General features: G+C 35.9%; 1 protein-coding gene across 17 annotated transcripts in view; it reads right to left on the bottom strand.

Moving 5' to 3' along the window:
- Positions 1-26,351, bottom strand: part of ROBO2 (roundabout guidance receptor 2) — a 1,466,835-nt gene that overhangs the window by 484,218 nt on the left and 956,266 nt on the right. The window lies entirely within an intron of this gene.

Raw genomic sequence — 26,351 nt, 5'->3', positions numbered from 1 at the left:
AATACCTGGGTTGGGAAGATCCCCTGGAGAAAGGAAAGGCTACCCACTCCAGTATTCTGGCCTGGAAAATTCCATGGACTGTATAGTCCATGGGGTCGCAAAGAGTCAGACACGACTGAGCAAATTTCACTTTCACTTTCATACATCATTGAAGCTGAAGCTTCAATACTTTGGCCACCTGATGTGAACAGTCAACTCACTGGAAAATACCCTGATGCTGGGAAAGATTGAAGGCAGGAGGAGAAGGGGGCGACAGAGGATGAGATGGTTGGATGGCATTACTGACTCAATGGACATGAGTTTGAGCAAAATCCAGGAGATGGTGAGGGATAAGGAAGCCTGCCATGCTGCAGTCCCTGGGGTCTTAAAGAGTCAGAAACAACTTGGCAATTGAACAACAACAACAACAACACACCATTTCTAAATATTTAACATAACTAGGATATCACAAGATTAATAGTTATGGGTTATCAAAATTTGAAAAAGTGTTCCATGGCATTGATTTCATTTATTCACTAGTTTATTCATTCAATCAACATATTTGTTGAGCACCTGCTCAGATGGTAGAGAATCGACCTGCAATGCAGAGAACCTGGGTTTGACCTCTGGGTTGGGAAGAACCCTTGGAGAAGGGAACAGCTACCCAGTACAGTATTCTTGCCTGGAGAATCCCATTAACAGCGGAGCTGCAGTCCATGGGATTGCAAAGAGTTGGACACAACTGAGTGACTAACACTTTCACTTCTGCCATGTGTCAGGCACTGTGCTAAGTAACAGGGATTCAGTTGTGAATAGGACTAAATTTTGGTCCCAATGAAGCTTGCATTCCAGTGGGGAGCTGGAAGATAAGCAAATAGACTTGGCAATGGCCACTTTCTCTGTCTTCAGAGCTAGCTTACAATGTTGCCTCTCTCTGACTCACCTTCCATAGTCACATCTCCCTCTAAGTACAGTAGGGAAAGGTTCTCAGCTAAAGGATCCATGTGGTTAGATTAGTTCCATCTAGATTATGCAAGATAATCTCCCTATCTCAAAGTCCTAATTTAATAACATTAAAATCTCTTCTGTCCTGTACGGTAACATACTTACAAGTTTTGGGGATTAAGATATAGTTATCTTTGGCAATCCATTATTTTGCCTATCAAGCTAAAGGAAGCTAAATAAATTGCTCTTCATCTTCCTTTGCATTTGGAAGTCTGGCTGTTTGATTTACTCTCACTCTATTTCTAAAAGCAGAAATATAGAGGTCAGCAGGTTTCGTATCAATTTCCCTTTTTCCAACCATTTTCCGACCACCCTCCACTTGTCTTCACTGGAAACAACAGACACCATAATGAAATCTGTATTTTAAAGAACATAGTAATTCAACCAGTCTCTTTTTTGTTCATGTGTGATGCTTAATAACCAGATGATTTTTAGCACTGTGTCATACAGACCAGTTAAGATGAACGTAAGACTGAATATTCAACACAAGGTAGATAAAGTGAAGTCATCTACTCCTCAGTAGTGAAGCTTTTCACGTAAGTTCAGCCAACACTGAAAGCAGTTGATCACTGCATATATTGCTCTCATTAAACTTGCAAACATGAAGGGTGTGAAATTTCGGCTTGGGTGCTTAGAGGGAATAAGATTTCAAAATGGGATTGATGACCTTCCTCCAGAGAAATCACATGGAAGCAGTCCTGTCCAGTACAGGTATCACTTCATGATACCATAGAATATTTTAGGAAATAGCCAATAGCTTCATGTATGAGAACACTGTAATTGTTTGAACAGCTGGAGGTTTTGCTTTATTCATTTTACTTTTCCTTTTTCCTCTCTTTCCTCACTTCTGTTTTATTCTTTATAACAAGGGATTACATGAGGTCTTTTTTCTTTTTAATTAAGCCAATATTTTCCAAAATTTGCCCTTTCTTTTCTTATTCAATTTACATAGTTGACTTAGTAGATGTTATATTTTCCAGTGAATAAATCCAGTCATTTAAATTTATTTCCTACTTGCTCCTGAATTTGCTTAATCAAGTATATGCAGGAAATAAAGAACATATTTTTCTGTTTCCCTGAGGCACACAAGTTTGCTTAACCATTATTGCTTGGATTTCTCATTATGACTTAACAAACAATTTGTATCAAGAGAAATTAAAATTTAAAAAATTAAGGTCAGATGAATACATACACATATATTAAAATAAAATGTAAAATATGTATGTGTATATATTCTTGAACAACCACAATGTGTTTAAATATATTCTGATAAAATACAAAGCCAATTTATTAGGTAAAAAATAAAAATATAAAAGGGCCAAATTTTTGAATTCTGCAAGGAGAAAATGACATGCTCTCAAATTTTGCTAATTTAGTAAAATAAACATTAACATCCTTCTCAAATGATCTATTGTAAACTTATAAGAACACAAGACTAATTAGCAATTCCCAAAGGATTTGGGTTTGAGGCGTCTGATTCTTTATAAAGAAGTGCCAAATTTTGCAGATAAAATATGATTTTTCAAAGTTACATATTTAATGAAATAATCAAGTAAGATAGTATTGGATTAATTCACACACATTTGTACTACAAGGTACAACAGCTAAGATTACACAAGATGCTTTCAAATGGAATTCTCACATTCCCCTACAAAGCAAGCAGAGCCCTGCACCACCTGTCTGCTGCTCCCTATTAGCTCGCTACTACTACTCTGCAGCAAGGTGCCAGGGAAGGATCTAAATATATTTGATTAGTTTCAGGCCTTCATTTTTAGCGAGTCATCACCCTCTTAACAGCAGATGATGCCCCCTAGTTCGAATCAATGTGAGTGGCCCTGGTTACAATGGGCTAGATTAATGATGAAAAATGTGTCGTCAGCTTAGAGGTCCTTGGACATTTATCACCCAATGGGTCTGCCAATTGGTGGGCTGCCCCTGGCTCATCAGCCCAATACTTTCCCAGCCTTAAAGAGATAGTGTTCTTTTCAGATTAATTTAATGAGCCCTGGAAGGTGGAGAAAGGGACATGGAAGACAGTTAACTTGACAGTTAACTTGACAGATTTAGGTTCTATACGATTCAGTACTTCTATAACAAGTGTGCTTCCTTTTGAAATTTGCAAGGCAAGTATTTGCAGTTATTAACAGCTGTATCTGGAAATCTATAATTGTTGATGTTTCATTCTAAATTTTTTCTTATAAAACAAACCTAGAAAATGTTATTAATATAGAAATGACAGATTTTAAATGTTTGGTGTTAACTATAATATTTCTAGGAAACTTAAATGCTTGATTAATTTTCAAAATGAAGTGAATATGACCTTTAAACAGCTTTATCTTATCTATTCCTTTTTCCTTGAGTTCATTTATTTTTTTACTCTCAGCCTAGAACTTTTTTTTTTTTTACCTTGATCCTCACTGTATTTACTTTCACTTAAAAGACAGAAAAAACCTATAAGGAAGCCACTTAAGTTTCCCTCATAAAAAAGTTTACATTCACTCTGTATCCACAAATGCTTACTCAACATTTCATTGATTAAGTTCCTGTCCTTCTCTAGCTCACTAAGGTAATGGACATGTGGAAATTGATACAAGAAATTAATCTAGGTTTTGTAAACAAGTCAAATATTTGCCAAATATATTTGGCAAAATTAGTAAGGTGCCAAAATTAGCAAAGATGCCAAGTATAATCTGTATTGTCTCATGTTTATTTGAATTTAATAAAATTGAAAAATATTCATTACTGAAAGGAAATACATTTATATCATCAATCAAGATTTAGGGAGGGGAAGACGATGACGGATTTTAATGTCATTGTTAACACGGAAAATCCTAATAGCATTGCCCCTTCATTCTTAAATTCTTTCTTACAAAAGGCATCCAATGTTCAATTTGGATAAATTATGATGATTGTTATGAAATATGACTTCCTGATATAAATCAAGCATTACAAATCAAGCTTTACACTGTAATTAGTTCGTCATCCATTGCCATGTTTGTAATAACCCAATAATGCATTGACTTTTTCAAGTTTGGTCTGAAGGACAAAAATTTGTCATTTAATGGAAAGTTCTAAGTAATACAGCAAGTCAATGTACTGAAAGTTAATAATAGCAGGTAACCTAATGTTGATTTCAGAAAACTGGGGAATAGTTTTTTCAGATTAGTAAAAGAGATTTGTAAACATAATTTACCCTATGAACATTCAGTCTTGGCAATTAACAAATTCTCAGGAAATGCATACTGAGTTGAATGAATTAGCCCAATTTTCAGCAGTTAGTAAAAGAAATTTAAACATAAACCTATTGCATTCAATCAAAACATGTTAATATATGAAGGGTCTCAAGTTTGGAATAACCAGAAGATAGGTCAGAACTTTAGCAGCATCCTGAAAAACGAGTCACTACAGGTAATAACCACATTAAGTTCGCCACAAGGGGACTTACATGAAGAATAGGTAGACCAAGGACACAGGACAAAAAGATGTTAGCAGTGAATAAGGCCACTGACATGAAGAGAACTTAAATGGAAAGTTCCCCAGAGAATCTGGAGGGAGGTTGTAAAGTGATGAATTAAGCTGCCACTGACCTGACTATCAACTAGAACTAGCTTTAACATTCGGAAATTTTGGGGAGCTAGATATGAAATAATAAAAATATTTAAATCAGTATTTCATGCCCATTGCTGTTTGGTATTAGCCAAGTTAGTCTTTGCTTTATTTGTTTTTGCCTTTGACAGCTGTTTGGGAACAAAAAAAAAAACAAAATAAAGAACTCATTTGCATCTGAAAATGTAGGTTCCCAATTTCTACATTAGAAAACAGACATATATACATGGGTCAAATAAATAACTTCTAGCTATAACTCATGGAGAAAGCAATGGCACCCCACTCCAGTACTCTTGCCTGGAAAATCCCATGGATGGAGGAGACTGTTAGGCTGCAGTCCATGGGGTTGCTAAGAGTCGGACATGACTGAGCAACTTCACTTTCACTTTTCACTTTCATGCATTGGAGAAGGAAATGGCAACCCACTCCAGTGTTCTTGCTGGGAGAATCCCAGGGACGGCGGAGCCTGGTGGGCTGCCGTCTATAGGGTCGCAGAGAGTCGGACACGACTGAAGCGACTTAGCAGCAGCAGCAGCAGCTATAACTCAATAACCAGAACATCAAATAAAGAGAATGCTTCACTTTGATTCTTTAAAATTTCCACTTCTAGGTATTTTCACAAATTTTAGAAGATATATCAGGTTTTGTGTCATTTAAAACAAGAACTTTTTCAAAGAAGCAGTCCCTACCAGGGTAATGATATAATTTTGTTCACCCTTGCTGATTAGGTCATGACCTGTCCTAACCTTCTATTACTCGAAAGTCATGGCTCTATATGCAAATAAGGAAATTTCTCCATAAAACTATTTCGTTGACTTAAATATATGAAGATTCCAGAGGTCCACACATTTATCAAAAATTCTCTCCCTGTCATCTCAGTAAACCCTCATGCCAAGAAGAATCCTCTCCGTGAAAATTTCTAATAGAATAAACATAGGACTTTTCCCTGGAAACTGACATCTCTGAATTCACGGTAATCATAACATCACAAATTTTATTCTGAGAGCCATTTTCACTCGTTCTTGCATTGATTATTCTACCAGATTGAACATCAAACTAGGGGCTTCCCTGGTGGTCCAGTGGTAAATAATCCATCTGATAATGCAGGAGACGTGGGTTCAATTCCTGATCCAGGAAGATCCCACAGGCTGGGGAGCAACTAAGCCCATGAGCTACAACTATTGAGCCTGTACTCTAAGATCAGAGCTGCAAATACTGAGCCCACATGCCGTAAATACTGAAAGTCCAGCACCCTAGAGCCCATGCTCTCCAACAAGCGAAGCCAAGACAATGAGGAGTCCGTGCACCCCAACTAGAGAGTAGCCCCCACACGCCTCAAAGCAGCAAATGAAGACCTAGCACAGTCACAATAAATAAAAATAAATACGTTTTTAAAAAAAGAAAATCAAACTATACCCAAACAATGTAGGCCTTTTAATGTCGGCATGTCACTTACAGACCAAACAACATGTCACTTACAGACCAAACAACTCTATATTGTGGAATTATATTCTAATATTTGTAAAGCAGAGTAAGTGTCAAAACGGAAGTGTGCTCTGTTGTCAAAAAGAGAAAGAACTCTCAAATTTAATGAGAAACAGTTTAGAGCACCTTACTTGTTATAGCAAAAAATACTCATTAAGATAAAATAACCTCACTGAGGATGTATTGGCATTTAAAGTTTACTTCTGAACTATCTTGTTCAAAAAATAAGAAATAAAATGATGAGCCCAAATGATACATTTTTTAAATTTTATTTTATTTTTAAACTTTACATAATTGTATTAGTTTTGCGAATATCAAAATGATACATTTTTATATGCATCAAAAACTACATATCCAACTTTTCAAAATAATATTACTTATTTTTTCCAATTCATAGTTTACCCCTCTATTTAGATATTACACTTATTCACACAATTTCTTCCCCAAACAGAATCACATTCACTTTATGACCATGCTGTGTAGTATCTACAATCATCTAACATTTAAAGGAAAAGCGCTATTTATAATGTTTAGCTTGCTTGCCAGTATATTTTACAAGTCTTTGACATGTCAATGTGAAAAATTTATAGATATACAATAAAGTTCCATTGTAAGGATTTTCAAATAAACTAAGATGCATTTTGTGTTTGTCTAAAAGGCTCAGTAATGAAGCCCTGGGGACTTGTTTATGCATAGTGTTTTCCCAGCAGGAGAACCAATATTGGTCAGTTCTTTCGTCCTCAGAGGCTTTTCTCACTAAATGGAACAGCATTAGCTTTGTTCTTTACGTCTAATTAACAACCAAATCATAAATTGTAGGCTTTGTCCAATTGAATTAAGCTTTCAGCATTATGTGTGTTTAAAAAAAAAATCTTACTGCCTTGAATTTTATTAGGTAAAAAGAAAAAGCTAGGGCAAAATGGTAAATAGGAAAAGCAAGATAGTGTACAAGTTTAATGCATTAGCCTCTTATCCCCAGAGATCATGGTTCCTATCTGTCTTAGGTCACATTTTAAAAGAGTTGAATGATCTAGAGAAATCCCTCATGAGTATTTAGCCCTATCACTGAGTCTCTGAACAATTAAGACTCTCTGCTCAATTTATGGCTCTCTATTGGACAAGCTGGTAGCACAACAGGTCAAAAATTAAGGTGCTGACACTAATTCTTTTCTCAGTATACTTACATTGCCTATTAGGGTTATCTCAGGACTAAGTGAAATAATATACTCAAAGTACAATATTTGTAACTCTGTAAGTCATATTAATATATGGTCCCTCATATTACAGTACTTTCTATTTACTTTTTTTTTTACTTTCTATTACTATAACTGACCATAAGAACTTAGACAAATATCCCAAAAATATCCCAAATGTATAATGTATTTATTTAGCCTAAAAGAAAATCCTGTATATGAAAGTATAGTTGATCATTTATTTTTATCTTCCTAAACAAAAGTTAGGAAGTGTCTTTCTTTTTTTTTTTTTTTGCTTATAATGTTTGATATTATCAGGGCCTTCCTGGTAGCTCAGTGGTAAAGAACCAGTCTACCAATACAGGAGACAAAAGAGAAGGGGGTTCAATCTCTGGGTCAGGAAGATCCCCTGAAAGGGCATGACAACCCACTCCAGTATTCTTGCCTAGAGAATCCTATGGACAGAAGAGCCTGGCAGGCTAATGTCCATGGGGTCACAGGGCCGGACATCACTGAAGTGACTGAGCACGCATACACGTTTGATGTATCTCCAGGAGTATCTCTACAAAACATAATTCCAAAATACCAACACTTGTTGAGTTTCACATGGATGTTTCTTGCCAGCAGGGCCATTCACCTTAGCATTTTTGTACATAAATTATATAAAGCATTTTGTACATAAATTTTGTATATAAATTATATAAAGAATAGAGACCTTACCATTTCAAAAGTTCCTTTAAGTTACATCAGTATAATAATTTTATGTGGAGACTTCACATTCCTTATAGTCTAAGAGCCTAACCACTGAATAAGACTAATAAAACTCTTCTGAAAAACAAGACTAGAACAGCAGAAACAAATTCTTTGAAACCATGTTCTTTTTAAAAAGGCTTTAGCCAAGATAAAAGTACAAAATATGCTCAGCCAAAATATAATGCTTCCTTGCTAGGAGCTGCCTGCCAAGATCCAGTGTGTTTCACCGATTATAATGCTCCATTTCTCTGTTTTCTCTAAAAAGAAGTTATACAGTTCTTGTTTGAAAAGAAAATAGAATTCATTTTATCTGATAAATTGGGAGGAATGCAAAAGGAGGCATTCAGGTCAGGATTTGTTTACAGAGCTCTCGGAGACGATATCTTTTATTTTGAGAAACATCTGGCAGAACAGTCAGCAGTAGAGGTCAGAATTCATGTTTGCTATTTTACACAGAGATAACGCCACCCTCAACAAGTTGCAAATGACTAAAGAAAAAGAGAACTTTCTAGCACAGTTAGAATTTTGCAATAATTTTAAGCTAATCGCCCAGTTTTTATTCTAGTCTTTCATGAACACTTGGAGTAAATTTGGTATTTAATGGAGATACGATCTTTGCAAAAATTTCATGCATTCTTTAAGGAAAGGGTCAAATTTCCCACAGAATTATATTTCATGACAAAGAGAACAGATATATGGTTTCAAAGTCAATGTTAAATCAGCCTAAATCATCCCCTTTTTTTTTTCCTGAAGATATAAGGAATACAATCGAGTGGAACGTAAGTTGATTTTAGCATCACGAAACTCAACCAATTTGTTTTAAACAAATGCCCTCAAATTCTACTTACGACAAAGCCATAGATATTGCTGTCCTATTCCGATAATTTTTTACTCTGGAATTTATTTTTATATTAAGTTAGTAATATTATATATGTTCAGATACCTTCTTATACATCTTACAAAATTTTACCATAAAATAAACATCATATTTTAAAGACTACTTATTTGGGGAATATATTATTGAGAATAAACTCAGCTTTCAAGAAAAGAAGAGTGAACAGGCACTGTTTTGACATGTTCAAGGTTTGCTATTTCTTTATGTCATAGTGATTGAGTGCTTGTAAGTGATACATTTCCCCTTACCCACGATAAAAGAGGGCACAGATATCTTCTTTAAAAACCAGTTATCATGACATATGAGGTAAATATCATTTATCATCTTTCCATGGTCACTTCTAAAAGGGTTTGTTACAAAGCTTATCATCAGTGTTTTTCTCTCAGCAAACCAGTAACTTCTTCAGTTTCCATATAATCTTCAAGATGTTCCACATTTTAACCCTATTGTATCTATTACAAGAGTTCACAACATCAAACCAAAGCACATTATCGCAATAAGCATTTATAAAATTTGTCACACCAGAAATTTAAGAAATTTTAATTTCTTAAATTAAATTTCACATATCCAAGTAATTTCATTGGGATATCAAAAAAAGTGAGATATCATGAGAAGATTCTAAATCAATTAGAAAAATACAAGACAAATTGTAGAAATTATCAGATATAATACTTTTACTTTTAAAAATATATATATTTTTATATAGGGAAAACTTACATACTTTGAATCAGAAGTTAAGTCCTCCCCACATATACGTACACATACAAAGACTACACTAGTAATCTGGCTTCAAATTTTAAATATTTGTTCTTAAACTAGAAATGCTATCTTTTTCACCATGCATTACATAAAAATATATCAAGAGAATTCTTTTCTTCTAGACTGCATTTTGGCACTGTAAAGACCAGAGATACAAAGTTGCCTGGCTGTCCAGCTGTTAGGGCTCTGCCCTTCCACTGCTGGGGGCCTGGAGTCAATCCCTGGTTGAGGAACTAAGATCCTGCAAGCTGCGTGGTGCGGCCAAAAAAAAAGGAATGTAGATCTAAACTATATTACCAAAATATCCCTTTGGTAGACTTCTGTAATTTAAGAACTATTTTTTTTAAAATTTTTGATGACTATAAAATGTATCTAGAGGGATGCAAGAAGATAAAGATACAAAATAGAAATGTTCTCTTAGGCATCATTTCAGTTCAATCTCTCAGTCGTGTCAGACTCTGCGATCCCATGGACTGCAGTACGCCAGGCTTCCCTGTCCATCACCAACTCCCGAAACTTACTCAAACTCATGTTCATTGAGTCAGTGATACCATCTAACCCTTTCATCCTCTGTCGTCCCCTTCTCCTCCTGCCTTCAATCATTCCCAGCATCAGGGTCATTTCCAATGAGTCAGTTCTTCACATCAGGTGGCCAAACTACTGTAGTTTCAGTTTCAGCATCAGTCCTTCCAATGAATATTCCAGGCTGATTTCCTTTAGGATGAACAGGCTGGGTCTCCTTGTTGTCCAAGGGAGTCTCAAGAGTCTTCTCCAACACCACAGTTCAAAGACATCAATTCTTTGGCATTCAGCTTTCTTTATAGTCCAACTCATACATCCATACATGACAAACCAAAGCTTTGACTAGATGGATCTTTGTTGGCAAAGGAATGTCTCTGCTGTTTAATATGCTGTCTAGGTCGGTCATAACTTTTCTTCCAAGGAACAAGTGTCTTTTAATTTCATGGCTACAGCCACTATCTGCAGTGATTTTGGAGCCCCCCCCCCCAAAAAAAAAGTCTGTCACTATTTCCATTGTTTCCCCATCTATTTGCCATGAATTGATGGGACCAGATGCCATGATCATAATTTTCTGAATGCTGAGTTTTAATCCAACTTTTTCAATCTCTCTTTCACTTTCATTAAGAGGCTCTTTAGTTCTTCGCTTTCTGCCATAAGGGTGGTGTCATCTGCTTATCTGAGGTTATTGATATTTCTTCCGGTAGTCTTGATTCCAGGTTGTGCCTCTTCCAGCCCAACGTTTCTCATGATGTACTCTGCATATAAGTTAAAAAAGCAGGGTGACAGTATACAGCCTTGACGTACTCCTTTCCCAATTTGGAACCAGTCTGTTGTTACATGTCCAGTTCTAACTGTTTCTTCTTGACCTGCATACAGATTTTGCAGGAGGCAGGTCAGGTGGTCTGGTACTCCCATCTCTCGCAGAATTCTCCCGTTTGTTGTGATCCACACAGTCAAAGGCTTTGGCATAGTCAATAAAGCAGAAGTAGATGTTTTCTCTAGAACTCTAGCTTTTTTGAAGATCCAGTGGATGTTGGCAATTTGATCTTCTGGTTCCTCTGCCTTTTCTAAATCCAGCTTGAACATCTGGAAGCTCATGGCATAATAAAATGCTATTGCCAATTTTATCCTAACATGAGTACATTTTGTTCTAGCACTACACGTTATACTTTCAGTGGTAGTTTTTCTGCCTTCAACTAATCAAGGACACATAGATATCTGTGAAAATGCTATGCAAAAGCATCAGCATTCTCAGACAAATTGGTAGCAATGCAATACATGCCCAGAAACCTATTTCTTCACTTTTGTTTCTAGGGCGTTGATGAGGAGGCCAGTGTCAGAACTTTTTTCCATAGTCTTGCCAGGTAATTTTGCATGTAAAACTTGAAAGCAGTGAAAATGTTAGTCGTTCAGTCATGTCTGACTCTTTGTGACCACATGAAAGATAGCCACCCAAGCTCCTCTCCATGGAATTCTCCAGGTAAGAGTACTGGAGTGGGTAGCCATTCCCTTCTTGAGGGGATCTTCCCAACCTAGGGATCAAACCCAGGTCTCCTGCATTGCAGACAGATTCTTTACCATCTGAGCCATGAGGGAAGCCCATATAAAAATATCTAGACTTTAATAACTCTCTAAGATAAAAGTAGCTCTATTTTGATAAATATTAGTGCTGCCCTTTAAATGATTTAATCCTTTATTGGAAAAAAATTACATATGCACAATTTTCCCAGATGTTTTAAAGTCCATTCAGTTGACTTTTATGCTACAGAGTACATCATATATAAGCAAATAAACCTATAAGCCTATTTTATTTCATCTTTCTCTGTCCCTTTTTATTTCTTGGTAGCACTGATAATTCAAAGGAACAATCCACAATTGTTTCTCAAGATAATTAACGTGTAGGCAACGCACAATAGGCTTGAAATGCACACTAGGCTTCTCATGGTTGTAAAATTTACGCTGTTAGTCATTTACACCACATGAAAATATTATTTGTTGTTTTAGTCGCTAAGTATTATCAAACTCTGTTGTGACGCCATGGACTGTAGCCCACCAGGCATCTTTGTCCATGGGATTTCCCAGGCAAGAATACTGGAATGGGCTGGCAATTACTTTTCCAGGGAGTAACAATATCACTCCAATATTTTATCATATTTGAAGTTGGAAGTCATTTTGTTCACACCATATATGTGATACAGTCAGTAATCCTATAGTTGAATCTGAGCAATTACAGTTAACACTTTTTATAATTTATTCAATCTATCCCATAGTTCTAAAATGAAGAAGTCAAGTCATTCTCTGGTACCTATTTCAATGATTCATAATAAAAGAAATACACACATACCAATTACAAATGTATAAATTAACTTTAAACATAACATTATATTTTTTCTATTCTTGAAACAGTTGAGATTTAGAACTTAAAAGACTTTCAGAATTGCTTTTTCATATAATTCACTATGAAGAAAAACTCTAAATGCAGAAATAAATAGTATTGGAGAAACTGTCTAGGATTTTTAAAAAGAAAAAAGGTACTGATATGTTGAGTTGTTTAGGAAACAATGAATGAGAAGATCTTCCGATTCTTCAGTGGGACTAAAGTACTTTCCTAAAGTACTAACAAGCCATTACATGCATCAGCCTTTCAAAACAAGACCAAAACAGATGGAAAGCCGAATATCTTCGTCATAAATAAAAAGATGTTTTATCAAATATCGTAAAATTCATCTGATTAATTTCAAGCATATTTATTGTAAACTGGCATGCAGTTACTTTTGGTGCAATTTGGGTGCTGAACAAATGAGCCCTCTGGGCACCAATCAGAACTTTCAGGTTCCAGGAATGTTCACTAAATTTATTGCGATGATCACTTCATCATGTAAATGAACCAAATCAGTATACATATATCTTACATGATACTGTCAATTATATCTCAATAAAACCAGAATAAAAACAATAAAATAAATGAATTAGTTTGCACTTCCCTAAATGGCCAATGTGTCAAGCTAATCCAAACAGATAAGTTATATAAAACAGACAAGTTTTTCAGCATTATGTTGTTTCCCTATAATTTTCAGGTTGGTAATGTGACTTTACCACTCTAAACAGATATCTTTCCATTTTGTTATTTATTGTTCAGTCACTCACTGGTGTCTGACTCTTTGAAAACTCATGTACTGCAGCACACCAGGCTTCCCTGTCCTTCTGTCTCCCAGAGCTTGCCCAAACTCACGTCCACTGAGTCGGCAATGTCATATCTACAGCTAAATCTAAAATATCTATTAGATAGTATTTTCAATGTTAGGTCTTCAATTGAACATATTCTATTGCACATCAACATACCCTTGACCCCACTCTCTTTGGTGGGACCAATCTTTATGGCAGCCTTGAATGCAAACGAACACTTGTCAAGTTTTGCAAGTTTTGTTTTCAAATATTTCCTTCATCTATTATGCTCTATTTCTATGGCTACTTAGCTATTTCTGGATGTGATTATAATTAATTCAATAACAAGTTCTGTAAGCTACTAAGTGTCAGGCATTACCCTATAACCTGAATGTAAAAAATGAGCACCGTATTATCTCAACACTATCTGCTCAATTGCAGAGCCTAAAATATCTTCTAAAACTTTCCCCCCAATTCATTGTATATCTAAAATAGGCAGAATATTTTCATGTGAGACTCACATCATAAATAGAGGATATATTTCTACTTTCTATAGAAGATTTATTTCTACTTCTTTAACTGACATTGAAGGATTAACTAAAGTGAAGCAAACTTATTTCAACAGCTTCTTCATCCTCAACAAATATAATTTACATGTATTTAAGAAAATATATGTGCTTTCTTGTCTGTATTTTTTTTGCATTATCCCACCAGCTTGAAATGTCTTCTCCCTTCCAACTCTTTGATATACAAACCCAAATCCCACCATCTTTTTTATATGTGTTACAATTGCCAACTTTCCATCAATCACTGTTTGGTTCCCACAGACAGAAGTGATCCTTGAACTATTAATACTTTATCTGTCTCACTTCTTGATTGCCTATTTTCTAATCTATTATAGTTCCTTATCTTCATATAGTATCTTCTTTATTAGAATATAAGGTCATTAATAGAAAAATCTACATCTAATTCATCTCCCTATCTCTCACTGTGTCTATAGAGGATGCTTCAAAATTTTTTATCCATCAAATGGCTGTATCTCTAGCTTTGGATTTCTATTCAAAAGATAACATACTTTATGAATTCAAAGTTGAAGCTGATGCAAGATGTATAAGGATAAAACACATACGTTTTGTAATTAGTCAAGATCAGCTCTGGAGATTCAGGTTATGTTGTCCAGCAATAAGGATGTCTCCTGAGCTTTCATTCATTATACCAATCTTATAAACATGCCCCTAATCATTCAGTAAACATGTCTATAAATATTTTTATCCTGAAGGTTTGCTTGGTGTTTAATGGGATGTAATGATGTCCAGGGCCATAAGGGAACAGACAGTGAACCTCAGATGCAACTTAATGTGAAAGATAAGATGATGATTAAAGACAGCAGAAAAACTGACACTGTGCTAACGCGATAAACAGCACAGGGTAAATCCACAGTGATAGCAAAGATTTTCATGAATCTTAGCATATCACTTGAACATAAGGAAGCTAATCAGTTCAACAGTAATTTATTTAGTGTTTATTATGTGACCAGTGATCTGCATCATGTTCTAGATATGATCAAGAGGTTCTAGTCCACAAGAAGTATCAAGGCAACTGAACATGTACAATACACAAACAATACCTTTCATCACTATTACACTTGTTTGCACGGCTGCCAATAATAAAATGCCACGTTTTGGCAGAGTTGAACAGATATCAATTATTATCTCACAATTCTGGAGGCTAGAAGTCTACGATCAAGAGGTCAGCAATGTTGACTCCTTCTCAGGCCTCTCTCCTTAGCTTGAAGATGACTATCTTTTCCCTGTTTCTCCTATGATGTTCCCTGTGTACATGTCTGTGTCCTAATCTCCTCTCTAGAAGGACATTCTTCATGTTGGATTAGGCCCACTCTAACCTGGAAAACCTCATGGATGGAGGAGCCTGGTAGGCTGCAGTCCATGGGGTCCCTAAGAGTCTGACACGACTGAGCGTCTTCACTTTGACTTTTCACTTTCATGCACTGGAGAAGGAAATGGCACCCCACTCCAGTGTTCTTGCCTGGAGAATCCCAGGGATGGAGGAGCCTGGAGGGCTGCCATCTATGGGGTCGCACAGAGTCGGACACAACTGAAGCAACTTAGCAGCAGCAACAGCAGCAGCAGCAGCAATGACCTCATTTTAGTTTAACCACCTCTGTAAAGATTCTATCTCCAAATACAGTTTTACATTCAGAGGTCTTTAGAGGTGAGACTTTAGCATATAAATTTGGGGGGAACTTTCCTCCCATGATAACTATTACTGTGTCTAGTCAGGGAAGTAATCCTTGTGGCAACACGGGACAAGAGTGAACTCTCAGTCTCCTGGAATTCTTAAAGATCTAGAGGAGAAAGTTAAAAAGAAGAACATTCAGCTTTGGCAGTTAGAACAAATGAGGTTTTTTTTTTGTTTGGTGGTTTTTGGTTTGGTTTTTGAAAACACGTAATGGGTTAGTAACAATAAATAATGAGTCGGCATTGGTGAAATACAGATTTGCAGGGACAATTTGGAATTTGCTTAGGCAGATGATAACAACTTAGCGAATGAAACAAGATCAAGGAAACTTCTTTTCTTTCATATTTTAAGTTTCACGTTGGTTTATTCCTTCTATCCTCTAAGACAGGAAGAACAACTTGCAGAACATTCAGAAATAATACAGTAACATTTTCGATCAAAGATTGATTTGGTGACTCATATTTGATGAAAAGTGCTTATATTCAGGAGGTTGCGGATAATGTAATTGACTGCATGGTGTACGTGTGTGCATGTTAAGTCGCTTCAGTCTTTTCCGACTCTGTGTGACCTTATGGACTGTAGCTAGCCAGGCTTCTCTGTCCACGGGATTCTTTAGGCAAGACTATTTGAGTGTGTTGCCATGTCCTCCTCTAGGAATCTCTGACCCAGGTTTCGAACCCGCTTCTCTTATGTCTTCTGCACTGGCAGGCAAGTTCTTTACCACTAATGCCACCTGGGAAGCCCACAGCATGGTCACATGCATCTTCAGACATTCTTTACTAATATCTTTTTTAAAATTTCCTTCCTCTGTGGAACCACCTCTCTTGGGAGACAGTGAGCAGACATCAACTCTGTAGTTTCAGGGATAAAGCTACAAATGGCACCCAGCCCTGCTTCTGTCAGCTCGCTATTCACTGAGGCCTGCTCACTCTAAGGTCTGACTTCTCATCAGCTGTTCGATATGTTGGCAGCTCTCTTTGGCTAAACTACTTAATTTAGGAGGATGGACTGTTGGTCTCTCATGAATTATTCAAAAGAATGGCCTCAAATTCAATTCCTCCCCTTCCCCACCTCAGACAAAATTCATCACTCCCTCCTTCAGAATTATTTTTCCAGCTTGTACATACCCCTATTACTGTGCTGATCACACTGTACTCCACCATATTACAACAATTTATTTGTATGTCTTTCTCTTCCCTGGCCTAGGGACTCCTTTATGATGAGGACTGTGTAGATCTTGGTTGTCCCAACACCAAGTACAGGGCTGGTAGTCTATCCGCCCTCCACCAGTTTGCTGAATGGATGGATGAATGAATGAGTGATCTGGCTCTTCCCACCACATAACTATAAACGGTTATTACTGAGTATGATACCAATATGAATTGCCCACATATTTGGTCTCAGCTTTTGGAAATTTCTTGAAAGTATTTTAATCTCAATTATCCTTATTAAGGATAGTTATAAAAGATGCCAAATATAAATTAAGTCTTTTCAAAGGAATAAAATAAAACCCTATGGATGAAATAAACATTTATTAAGAATCAGAAGGTAACTGACAATTTTCATAACAGTAGGGTACATACTGCTAAAACTATACTAATGTTTGTGGCTCATAAAGGACTTAAGGCTATCTTAATGAAAATCAATCACTGTACCAAAAAAAGAAGTGCTAACAGTTCTCCTTACGTAAGGAATGATTAACTTAATCAAATTTATTGTGCTTACCACAAAACTCTTAACCACCTTACATGAGACCATGCATTTTAAAAAACTTTCATTCTAATTAATGTTTGATAATTTATGTATACCATAATAAGAACAATATTAAAACATTCTGAAACCATCATAATTGTGCATGATTCTTATTAGTTACAGTACTCAATAATTCATTTTAAATCGGAACAGTTTATATTCTCAATGTCTTGGTTAAGTTTTATTCTGTTTCCTGTTTAATATCTGTAAAAACTTTATATATAAAGAGAGATATACTTTATATACCTCCCTTACAGGACCTAGGCATATGTGAGACAATATTAGCTAAATATTACACTTAAGTCTTGACTTTTTTTTCATTCCTCATTCTTAAAATTATATACTGAGAGAAAATGCTTACTGTGGCAGAACAATCTTACCTGAATAAATTCAGACCTATGTTCTCAATCACAGGTGAATCCCTCCCCGAAAAAGATACACACACATTCCTCTCGAAGGTATATGGAAATATGGAAATTAAAAGCCCTTTTATGAGCTTCTCTTGGAACCACGGACCATATCTCATCCCCTAAAATGGTCATTAGCTCCTCAGCATGTCAGATAATCTTGATAGGTCTTTTAATTGAGCCTAACTGGAGCATCGTGTGGATTCACAAAGAAAATCCTACACTGTTCCTGGCACAACCAAAAGGCTTATCCATTTATCTTCAGCAGTTCATCTATTACAACAGGTGGACAACATTAAACACTGGCAACCAAATGATATTTAAAAATCTAGTACTGTATTTCTAAATGGTACCCTTATTTAATTAGACCTTGAAGGTCACAAGTAGTGGATTATTTGAATTTGTAGTAAAAAAGCATGTTGAAATTTTATAATGGTCTATATTGAGTTCTGACAGCAAGGTAAGCGCAACACAATGGAATCTGGACCAAAAGTAACACTTCCCAATAAATCACTTTACTTGAGAGTTCTAAAGGTGAATTTAAAACCAAAGTGCTTCTGTGGATCTCTGTGTGGCTGCTGCTGCTACTGCTGCTAAGTCGCTTCAGTCGTGTCCGACTCTTTGCGACCCCACAGACGGCAGCCCACCAGGCTCCCAGGTCCCTGGGATTCTCCAGGCAAGAACACTGGAGTGGGTTGCCATTTCCTTCTCCAATGCATGAAAGTGAAAAGTGAACGTGAAGTCGCTCAGTCGTATCTGACTCTTAGCGACCCCATGGACTGTAGCCCACCAGGCTCCTCCATCCATGGGATTTTTCAGGCAAGAGTACTGGAGTGGGGTGCCATTGCCTTCTCCTTTGTGTGGCTATCACAGGCCAAAACAAATGGCACACATAAAACTATGCATTAAAATTTTATCAAAGAATTTATTTCTCCATGTACTGTACACACACACTCTCTCTCTCTCTCACCTTTTTATGTAACAAGTTTCAAAAACACCTGGGAAGTATTTAAGAAAATTTGCTTTTAAGCAGAAGTATGACATAAGGTCTTCAATTCTACAGAGATAACATACCCCTAATGTGCTTATAACCTTCATAGCATTTTCTTTTATTCAACTGCTATAGTATAGAGAGAAATATATAAAGGATTCCTATAGGTGGTTTGCACTTCCCATGTGGTTCAGCAGTAAAGAATTTGCCTGCCAATGCAGGAGACACAGGTTTGATCTCTGGGTGGGACAGATCCCCTAGAGAAGGAAATGGAACCCACTCCAGTATCCTTGCTTGGGTAATCCCATGGACAGAGAAGCCTGGCAGGCTGCAGTTCATGGGGTTGCACAGAGTCAGACAACACTTAGTGATTAAAAAAACAACAACAACAGATAGTTTAGAAACATTCCTATTTATCGCTTCCCCAAATCATCCAACACTCTTATTCTCAACTGATCTTTTGTTGTTGTTGTTAAACTATTCTTTCCACACCTGGCTTGTTGATTCAGGTGAGGTTTATTTTTCTAGACCTTGGCTGCATCATGGAGTTCATACAAAATATGCTCCCTGTTCTATTTCCTCTCTGTGGTGCCTTATACCACTTACAAGTGTTTTTAATGGTAAACAGAAGATTAAATGTACGTGTTAGACCTCATCAACACTAAACATAGGGGATGAATATCTGTGGCTCTTTTCCAGGCAGCAAATTAAAGCATTGCTGGCAGTGGTATTTCAAGAAAGCCCTGATGCTTTTATCGACTCCCTCACCATCTCAAACACAGCCAGTATTCAGTCAATACCTGTCATTCCGTGGGAGCCACTAACTCACTGTTGCTGTCAGTTTTCCTTATCTAATTACAAATGGGCTGCTGTTCATGGAAGTATCTTCTTAATAGAGTACACTCAAGACTGCAACTTGTTAAGAGACAATTTACCCAACTTTTCAGCAGTTGTTTAAGATCTTCTTAAATTCACATATATTTCCTTAATAATCGCATTTTCCAGTTTTGTTTATATTTGATTATTTGTGTTTTTATGGAAAGCAATTAGATTATATACCTATGTATAGAATAAAAGAACACTAGATACTGATAACAACAGAGGAGTGTTAATGCATTCCTTTTAATGGTATTAATTTTCATTATCTTGATGCTGCACTAATTTAAAATGTGACTTTTTCCTGCCTATTTTTGATTAGATTTTCTTGATGCCAATATTTTCACATAAAATATTATAATTTTTTAAATCTATGATTTATTCAAACATAAATCTTGTTAAATACATATATATTTATTTGTACACATCCACACATTACGTGAAAAAATAAAATACATTTGAATTAATAATAGGAAATAATAATTAAAAATGAGATATGTACAGAGGCTTTTGCTTAATTTAGCTTTCTTTTTTTGCACGTTTATTAAGTAAACTTGCCTATAGCAATCCAATCTCCTGAGAAGTGAAGAATTATTAGCAAGTAACTGGGAGTTTTGAAGCCTATTGCTAAGGATGAAAAAGGACACTTAAAATCTATACCTAAAGGCAGTTAATAAATATTAAAGCTCTTTGAATTTTCATTATGCAAAAGGCAGTTTAAGAAAAGGCCTTTCATTTTCAGTATTTCTAAGGGATATTCTATACCTAGTAATAATGAAAATAATTTTGAAACAAAAGGAATACATATAGTAAGTAACCACATACTATGATATGTTAATACAGAGCTAAAATACCGTAAATACATAAGAATTAATTATCTGGAACTATTGGCAGATACCCAAGATATCCAAATTTATATCAGTATTCAAGCACACCTAATATCAGCATGGTATCTGAACAACAGTAGCAATAGAGTGAGTAGGGTAAGTATTTCTGTTCCAGCTCAACTTCAAACTGTACATTCCAAAAAAATAAAGTTTGCTCTTACTATGAGTAGCCTTCCTATTTTCAAGATATTTCTGCAAAGTACTAAAGAAAACAAAATAGCAATGTATTTAAATGTGTTGATAAGAAAATATAATCATGAGGCAAAATAGTCCTATATACATACATATATACATGTACATATGTAGTAGCAAAATATCAGCATGGTTATATGTCAGATCACTATACTATGTTCAATAATTGTGTATATGTTTAAAATTTTTCCTTGGGATAAATAAATGTCTAATAATATAAAGTGTATTTTTATATTCAACAATTTCAAATGGATTCTCCTACCTTTCCTTGGACTATGACACTCCTGTTTTTGGAGAAATGTATCTGTAACTAATAAATTCATAAGTTTAATTTAAAAAATCCACTCCTCCCCCAAAATCAGTCAAACAATAAAACAAATTTTAAGATAAGGTCTAAAATTAACATAGTTTTAATTCATCTAAACAGTAGGTCCAATGAACATCAATATCCACAGTGACTGCATTGAAGCATTACAAACCAAAAGTCCAAACAATATTAAATGTTGCTCTCTGCATTTTGTTAATGCACTTTTTAAGGCAGTAAGAATTTCATTAGGAAAGTGTAAGCCAAGAACGCCATCATATATATATATATATATATATAAAATATGGCAACAAATAATTGCTTATATATTCAGGAAGTCTAACACTTGTTTCTGTTCTACATGTAGAGATTAGTAAATTTGTATTTTTGTTTCCTGATTTTGGTCAGATTCTCAGTCTTGAACTAGAAAACTTTACATAATAAAACTAAATAACAGTTGACCAAAATAAGATGTCATATATTTCTGAACCAAAATTCATTCTGATCTGTGGAGCAGACCAGAGTGAAATAGCTTTAAAATACTTTAAAAACTGAAATACTTTAAAATACTAAAAGATTTTAAAAGTGATGAGCTTTTAAAAAGCTCAGTCATGTCCAACTCTTTGTAATCTCCTGTACTATACATACAGCCCTTGGAATTCTCAGGCCAGAATACTGGAGTGGGTAGCCGTTCCCTTCTCTAGTGGATCTTCCAAACCCAGGGATCTAACTGGGGTATCCTGCATCGAAGGTGGAGGTAGAAGTGATGGCAGATGAACTACCAGGGAAGTCCCTTAAAATAATGTAGTTTATTCCTAAAAAGAAATTTTAAAAAACTTATCTGCATTGATTTGAAATCTTTTTTTTTTTTATTTAAGAATCTGCGGATCTTACAAGACCCATAAGATTTTGTTATCAGAGATAAAGAATAAATTCATAAAATGAAAAAAGTAAATTTTGTTCTTATTCTATGATGCTATATGCTTTTTGAATATTATATGTAAGGTAAATACTATACACCAGATCATATTTACCTATTGACTTCTATTATAATTTTAAAGATGTTTGAACACAATAAAATTTTATTATAAACCCTAAATTTTACTTTAGAGATTTTATATGTATGAACAAATAGTCTAAAGGCATTATTTCTTGCTCCCAATCTCTGGTAGTACCCAAATAATCTGTCCACATAAGCACCACAAATATATTTGCTTTATTGGACATTGTTACTATCTCATTCATATTTAAGTGGTCAGTGTCTACCATTATTGAAGGTCCTCAGTAGTGATCACCAACATAAGGCTTTCTTTATAGATTTTGGTTGAAGGAAAGACCCTATTCTCAGTTACCACTGAGGTATATGAAATTTGACCACTTCCAGCTTCTTGGAAGTCTCTTCCCTTTCATGTTTATTATTTCTCAAATTTATTTGCACTTTTGGAATTTTCCTTTCCTAGTTAGCTCTTCTGCTCCTGGTACTTCCTACCTAAATATTAGTGTCACCACAGACTAATTCCTCAGCCTTTCTCTCTCTTGCTCTTATTTTTTCTGTCTTTCCTTCTTAATGCAGATGACACCACTCTAGTGGCAGAAAGCAAAGCTGAATTAAGGAGCCATTTGAGGAAGGTGAAAGAGAGTGAAAAAGCTGGCTTAAAATTCAACATTCAAAAAACAAACATCATGGCATCTGGTCCCATCACTTCCTGGCAAATAGATGGGGAAACAATGAAAACAGTGACAGAATTTATTTTCTTGGGCTCCAAAATCACTGTGGACAATGACTACAGCCATGAAATTCAAAGACACTTGCTCCTTGGAAGAAAAGCTATGCCAAACCTAGACAGCGTGTTAAAAAGCAGAGACATTACTTTGCTGACAAAAGTCCATACAGTCAAAGTTATGGTTTTTCCAGAAGTCATGTACAGATGTGAGATCTGGACAATAAAAGAGGCTGAGGGCCAAAGAATTGATGTGGTACTGGAGAAGAATTAATATGGTACTGGAGAAGACTCTTGAGAATCAACCCTGAATATTCAATGGAAGGACTGATGAAGCTGAAGCTCCAATACTTTGGCCACCTAATGCAAAGAGCTGAGTCATTAGAAAATACCCTAATACTGGGAAAGACTGAATGCAGGAGGAGAAGGGGACAACAGAGGATGAAATGGTTGGATGTCATCATCAATTCAGTGGACATGAGTTTGAGAAAACTCTTTAAGATGGTAGGAGACAGGAAAGCCTGGTGTGCTGCAATCTATAGGGTTGCAAAGAGTCCGGCATGACTGAGGAACTGAATAGCAATTCTTAATGATTCTATCTATTCATACGGTTTCAACTTCTGTAAAGTAGATGATTAAACAGGTTATATTTCTGCCTCTGATTTTTCAAATCTTTCTCTGGGTTTTCCGTTAATATATCAAGCTGCTGTTGCTGCTGCTAAGTCGCTTCAGTCGTGTCCGACTCTGTGCGACCCCACAGACGGCAGCCCACCAGGCTCCCCCGTCCCTAAGATTCTCCAGGCAAGAACACTGCAGTGGGTTGCCATTTCCTTCTCCAATGCATGAAAGTAAAAAGTGAAAGTGAAGTCACTCAGTCATGTCAGACTGGTAGCGACCCCATGGACTGCAGCCCATCAGGCTCCCCCATCCATGGGACTTTCCAGGCAAGAGTACTGGAGTGGGGTGCCATTGCCTTCTCTGATTCTACCAAAATCCAAATTTCCCCTTTATTTTCCAGTTTTCATTAATGATGTTTCCTTCTTCTCAGTCATCAAGTCATCTCTCTCCACCCTTGCCTTGGATCCTAAGGTCAATGACTATTACAGCTTACAAATCCTGTAAATTCTACCCAAACCAGTCTGACAAATGTTTGTCCTTCTCATTGCACTATCACCTTCCTGGGTCAGGCGTCATGATTTCTCATCCATACTGCTACAATAGCTTTCAAAAAATTACACATTTTATCAGTGATTCCTTTGTCAGTTTATCCTACACTTATTAACATATACCTCTAAATTTCCACTTCAGGTTCAAAACTTTTGATGATTAATCACTGTACATTTATTAAATTAAGTCATAATTCTTCAGTCTAGAATTCAAGAACCTCTCAATATAGTTCCAATTGACATTTCTGTTCCTAATTCATGCTACTTCTCTTTATTTTTTTTTCCATTTTTATTTTTTTATTTTTTAATTTTATTTTATTTTTAAACTTTACATAATTGTATTAGTTTTGCCAAATATCAAAATGAATCCGCCACAGGTATACATGTGTTCCCCATCCTGAACCCTCCTCCCTCCTCCCTCCCCATACCATCCCTCTGGGTCGTCCCAGTGCACTAGCCCCAAGCATCCAGTATCGTGCATCGAACCTGCTACTTCTCTTTAGATGCTCCAGAAAGAAACAACAAATTTTGAAAACAGATTTGGAAAGTTTATAAAGCTAACAGCTTTAGTTAATAATACACACAAGTACTGTGTGGAGAGGCACTAAGAACAGTTGTCAGGGAAAGAGTCTAGGGACAACTAAGTGCACACCTTGGCTTTAACAGTGACCACTGCTTAGATGTGTGATTTCAGGCAAGTTATTTAATCTCTTGGCTCACTTTCCATACCTTAGAATGGGAACAGTAGTAGAACTTATCTTACAGGGTTGTAGTGATTGAAAATGTATGGATTGTAAATACAAACTATGGAGAAGATATTATGACTCATTGTATACCTTAGCTATTAAAAGTGATTTCCATTTTTTTAATTCAGAATGACAATTAGTAGTATTTATGTTATGACAGATTTAGTATTTAAGAATATATTTAAATACCATCACCTTAAGAAGCCCCTTTATTTTCTAAAACTAAATATAGTCTTTTTAAATGAAATTCTATGTAATTTTTTCTCTTTATCCATACTCTTCTATGTCTGACATGGAGGACTATTCAGTATGTTTCTGTTTTAAGAGAGAGTCAGTGAAGAGTAAAACAGATGGTTATCTGTCAGGACCAGAATGGGAGAAATGAAAACCATAAACATAACTAAATAGGTTAGTCTCAGACATACTCCTGTATGTCTTAACAGAGCTGAACCATGTAAAATATGATGAATGAAGTTCTGGAGAAAGTTTAAGATAAAGAAGAGGAAACAGAAATAAACCACATATAAATAACTCAATGCTTCTTCATGAAATTCAGATTAAAGTTAAACTATTTAACAATGAAAGCCAAAGGTAGTATGGGAGGAGAGAGCCATGAAAATGGTATAGAAGGAATGAATGAATAAAAATGTATAAAAATATCAAGCAGCATTGAAATCAAAGTTGAAATGTATAAGTTCAGGTGTTGTTCAACTTAAATCTATTAATCGGGGTTAATGTAACAGTTTCTGGATTGTCTATATAAATATTTTTCCTTTGCAACAGTAATTTATATACTCAAAAATCCCAAATATTTCAGTTGTTCTCTAAGCTCAATCTCAAAAAAAGAGTAATGCCAGTGAATGTTCCAACTACCATATAGTAATGCTTATTTCACGTGCTAACAGGAAATGTTCAAAATCCTTCAACCTAGGGCTTCAGCAGTATGTGAACCGAGAACTTCCAGATGTTCAAGCTGGATTTAGAAAAGGCAGAGGAACCAGATATCAAATTGCCAACATCTGCTGGATCATAGAGAAAGCAAGAGAATTCTAGAAAAACATCTGCTTCATTGACTACACTAAAGTCTTTGACTGTGTGCATCACAACAAAATGTAGAAAATTCTTAGAGACAAAAATATGAGACCACCTCACCTGCCTCCTGAGAAACATGTATGCAGGTCCAGAATCAACAATTAGAACTGGACATGGAACATTAGACTGGTTCAAAATTAGGAAAGAAGTACTTCAAGGCTGTACATTGTCACCCTCCTTATTTCACTTACATGCAGCATACAATGCTAAATGCCAGGCTGGATGGATCGCAAGCTGGAATCAAGATTTCTAGGAGAAATATTAACAACCTCAGATGTGCAGATGATACTACTCTAATGGCAGAAAGTGAAGAGGAACTACAGAGCCTCTTGATGAGGGTGGAAAAGGAGAGTGAAAAAGCTGGCTTGAAACTCAATATTCAAAATTCTAAGATCATGACAACTAGTCCCATCACTTCATGGCAAATAGAAGGGGGGAAAGTTTTTATAAAATAAAATAAAAGTTTTATAAAATCAGATCAGATCAGTCACTCAGTCGTGTCCGACTCTTTGCGACCCCATGAATCGCAGCATGCCGGGCCTCCCTGTCCATCACCAACTCCTGGAGTTCACTGAGACTCACGTCCATTGAGTCAG

Source organism: Bos indicus x Bos taurus, chromosome 1, assembly GCF_003369695.1.
Source record: "Bos indicus x Bos taurus breed Angus x Brahman F1 hybrid chromosome 1, Bos_hybrid_MaternalHap_v2.0, whole genome shotgun sequence".
NCBI lineage: Eukaryota > Metazoa > Chordata > Mammalia > Artiodactyla > Bovidae > Bos > Bos indicus x Bos taurus.
This window is presented reverse-complemented; position numbering and strand designations above follow the sequence as displayed.